Here is a 4,974-nt window from a genome sequence, read left to right on the forward strand (position 1 = left end):
CACACTGTACATTAGATCCCCAAAATTTATTTATTAAAACTGAAAGGACCACTAACTCTTAATGTTATGAAGTCTCTTGGTAGATTCTGGACACAACCCATGGCTTTGCATGACAATTTGGTCACAATGTCCAAGATCATTCTACAATTCTACTGACACACTCCAACACACACAGACACACAGACACCACACACACACACACACACACACACATGCGCGCGCACACACACACACACACACACACACACACACAGGCACAACCGCCCGGGGAAATGGATATAGTATGAAAGGCAAGGATTTCCAATTTCTGAGTTAAGGACTATCTTGTAAATGAAAAAAGGAAATGTACATATTGCTACGGTTTCTTGGGAGCCTAAAAATAATCTTAAACAGGGGTGCCTGGGTGGCTCAGTGGGTTAAAGCCTCTGCCTTTGGCTCAGGTCATGATCCCAGGGTCCTGGGATGGAGCCCTGCATCAGGCTTTTTGCTCAGCAGGGAGCCTGCTTCCTCCTCTCTCTGCCTGCCTCTCTGCCTACTTGTGATCTCTGTCTGTCAAATAAATAAAATCTTTAAAAAATAATAATAATAATCTTAAACAAATCAATACATTTCTAATCAAACACAATATATAAAAAAAATACAGTAAAAAATAATAGAAAGACAAAATAAAGAGGAAAATGGTATCTGGGAGGACTAGGAATGTTTACGTAATCAAATGTTTTCTGACTTGGGTAAGATCTCTTAAGTGAAAAGGGGAAATGCTCTATTCTTAGTTCCTTGGGTATCCATAGTAAAAGAGGAAGAAAAAAAAAGTCTCCTGTGCCCTGCTCCCCGCTGCACAGAAATGTGACTTTACCTTAGGACAAGTTAGTAAAATAAATATGCTCTTTGTGATTTCTCTGATTATCCATTTTTTTTTTAAAACCACAATGTCATAACCTGTATATATGTTAAGTATTTCTGATGGAGCTCCGTGAAGGACACTCTACTATCTGAAAAGGACTTTGGGGGCTGAAGCGCAAAATTCTGACCAACTAGGACCAAAACAGGATGGCTTGCATAAGACACTCCTTGAGGTGACCATTCTTACCCCTTGCCCTCCATCAGTTGCCTCCTCTTGAGAAGATTCTTTGTGGCTGTGGTTTCTGATGTCACTTTCCAGTGGGAGGGGAATCTCTCTGAGATAGTACTTTTCGGCTGGGGGTTTGTTTTTGTTTTTAAGTCACAAGTTTTCAGTTTTAGATCATTATTCAGCAAATGTGTCTGCTGTTTTTGTTTTTTGTACCCGGAGCCTCCTAGAGATCTAAGATAGTGTAAATGGGTATAAATGGCATAGTGTTTCCTCCAGGTGCCACCGCCACATTGTAAAAGAAGGTTTCCATTTTTCAGGCTATGAAAACTGCTCTTGCCTACGTAGCTGGTGAAATGGGGCAGATTTGGGATTCAAACATAAGATCTTAGTTTTGCAACGCAGGTGGCTTCCGACACCGAGGATCTTTGCCCTGTTCCATACCACCCTTCAAGCCTATTTTCACGGATTTCTCTCGGGCTTAAAGGGAGATCTCCATCTGAACTTGAATGCGAACAGTGCAGTCTAACAGGTGATTGGTGTGCTCTGGGCAGATGGGACAGGTTCAAGCTCTTGATGGTGGATCACAACAGTGTCTTATGAATCCCACCGAGGAAGGTTAAGTCCAGGCGATTTGAAAACATATCAACATAATATAATTTCTCCTTTGATTGGTGAAATGGCCAAATCTTTGTAAAGTTGTTTTGTAAGCAACCTCATAGAAGTGAGAGACTGCATTGTAGTTATTTTTATTTTATTTTCATTTATTTATTTATTTTTAAATATTTCATGTATCTATTCGACAGAGAGAGAGCACAAGCAGAGGGAGTGGCAGGCAGAGGGAGAGGGAGAAGCGGGCTCCTGGCTGAACAGGGAGCTGGACATGCAGCTCCATTCCAGTGTCCTGGGATCATGCCCTCAGCTGAAGGCAGACGCTCAACCGACTGAGCCACCCAGGCGCCGCTTATAGCTACATTTTGGATATTAGTTGTTTGTTATTTATTCAGTCTTCAGTCGGCGCTGTTCTGGAAAACTGTCATTCCAGTGGGACTTTGCCATAAATAGGCTGTAATACTCTATAATGGAACCATATCCGTGTAGAGTTTTGTCCTAAAAAGATTTATCTCACAGAACACTGCAGTTATTTGAATAGCCTCTAAAGCAGGAAACATTCTGGGTGCCTGGCTGGCTCAGCTGGTAGAGCATGTGGCTTTTGATCTTGAGGTTATGAGTTCAAGCCCCATGGTAGGTATAGAAATGACTTTTTAAAAAAATCTTAAAAAGAAATGTAGAAAGCATTCTACTACTTGAGAATGTAGAAGGCCTCAATTTGGAAATTTCCTAATTTGGAAATCTTCTGGGTTTTTTTTTCCTCATTCTTTTCCAGGATTCTTTGTGGAAAATGGAGAACACAGGCTTGACGCAAAATCTGGACTTTCATGCTAACAGACTGAAGGTTCCATGATGCCTAGAGATACTCTCTCTCTTTTTTATTGTGGGGGGGGCAGAGGGAGAGAGAGAGAGAGAGAGAGAATCTTAAGCAGGCTCCATGCCCAGTGCAGAGTCCCACATAGGGCAATCACACAACCCTGAGATCATGACCTGAGCCGAAATCAAGAGTTGGGTGCTTGGGGGAAGGACGCAGTCTGAGCATGGCACACGTCTCCATTTCTTTATGTCTCTCTAATGTCTCTGAACAAGGTTTTAGTCTTCTCTTTAGAGATAGACACATCTTTTGTTAGATTATTCCTGGGCTCTTGATATTTTTAGAGCTTAATTGTAAGTTGTCCCTTTCAGATACTTTTTACAACTATTTCCGGTATATAAAAATGCAATTGATTTTTCTGTATTCATCTTGTATCAGTAAACTTTCCAAGGTCTTTATAAGTCTTAATGATAAGTAAGCAAATAAATAAGTAAATAAAGCTCATTTTCCTTCTTAAAAAAAAAAAGAGTTAGATTCTTAACTCACTGAGCCACCCAGGAGCCCCCAGAAATACTCATTTCTACATATATGTATAAATAGAAGGCCAGGGCCTCATTGTTCTCAGATCAGCATCAGACACAGTCATCTCCTGCCCTACCCAGAGGCAAAGAAAAAGTTGAAAATTTGTGCCTGTCTTTTTTTTTTTTTAAAGAATTAAGGGTGAAAGCCAATTTTCATCATAACACCCCAGTGTCCAACACTTAATATTAAGAGAGATCTCCAAGTTGGACATAACTTTTTATTTTAAGTAGGCATACCCGATGTGGAGCTTGAACTCACAACCCCAAGATTAAGCATCTCATGCTCCACCACCACAGCCAGCCAGGCACCCCCGAACATAACTTGTCTAAGGGAATCTCTTGAATTGTACTTCAATAGTATCAGAAACATTGAGAGAAATAGCAAGAAGCAGCATAATTACTAATTCAAAGGCAGATTATTAATAATTCCAGGTTTTTAAAAATGGTGTGACACGAACAAGAAGTCCACAAAAACATTTCAAGACAAATAAGCCTCTGGGGCTCCTGGGGGGCTCAAGCGGTGAAGGGTGCGGCTCTTGACCTCAAGTTGGGGTCTGGAGCTCCACACTGGGTGTAGAGATGACTTTAAAAAATAATAATAAAATCTTTATTAAACAAGAAAAAGAAGCCTTTATATCCTCTATAAATTTTAGACAGTTGCTAAAATGTATATAACTCATGAAGTTTTCAGAAGAAACCAGAGAATAGTGAAAGGTTATACTTAAAAACACTAAGCTTTAAAATTTTATCTATCTCTTTAAAGTAAACTGTATGCCCAACATGGGGCTTGAATTTATGACCCAAAATCAAGAGTCGCATGCTCTACTGATGGGGCTAGCCAGGTGCCCCTAAAAGCACTAGGTTTTAAAAAGGAAGAGAATGCAGGGGCCTCCTGACTGTCTCATTTGGGAGAACATGTGACACTTCTTGATCTCCGAGTTGTGAGTTCGAGGTCCACATTGGGTGGTGAGATTACTTAAGTAAATAAATATTTTTTAAAAATAAAGAGGGATAGAATTCAGAATTAAAGTCATTTCATAAAATAAAGAAGGAAAACAGGCTTAGGATTGGGAATCTGGGGTTTAATTCTGACAGTGTCTAACTCAGTATGTGATCTTGGGCAGATTACCTCATGTTTCTGGATTTCAGGGAAAATAATATTTTGTTGAATACTTATACTAGGACCTGAACTTTCTTTACTCTCCTTTTTTTTTTTTTTAAATCTTAACTTACTTTATCTTATTTGACCATTGATAAGCACTATGGTGGTGACTTGACAAATTTCTCTTGGTGGTTCTATCAATTTTAACATTACATATTTTCTCTTTTTTTTATTAACATATAATGTATTATTTGTTTCAAGAGTACAGGTCTGTGATTCATCAGGCTTACACAATTCACAGCACTCACCATAGCGCATACCCTCCCCAATGTCCATCCCCCAGCCACCCCATCCCTCCCACCCCCCTCACCTCCAACAACTCTCAGTTTGTTTCCTGAGATTAAGATTCTCTTATGGTTTGTTTGCCTCTCTGGTTGTGTCTTGTTTCATTTTTCCCTCCTTTCCCTTATGATCCTCTGCCTTGTTTCTCAAATTCTTCATATCAGTGAGATCATATGATAATTATCTTTCTCTGATTGACTTATTTCACTTAGCATAGTACCCTCTGGTTCCATTCACATTGTTGCAAATGTCAAGATTTCATTTTTTGATGGCTGCAAAATGTTCATACATATGTATATGATATATATATATTTATATACTGCAAATATATATATCGTGTATATATACCACATCTTTATCCATTCATCTGTTGATGGACATCTAGGCTCTTTCCATAATTGGCTATTGTGGCTATTGCTGCTATAGACATTGGGGTGCACGTGCCCTTTTGGAT

Source organism: Lutra lutra, chromosome 12 (genome assembly GCF_902655055.1).
Source record: "Lutra lutra chromosome 12, mLutLut1.2, whole genome shotgun sequence".
NCBI classification, from domain to species: Eukaryota; Metazoa; Chordata; class Mammalia; order Carnivora; family Mustelidae; genus Lutra; species Lutra lutra.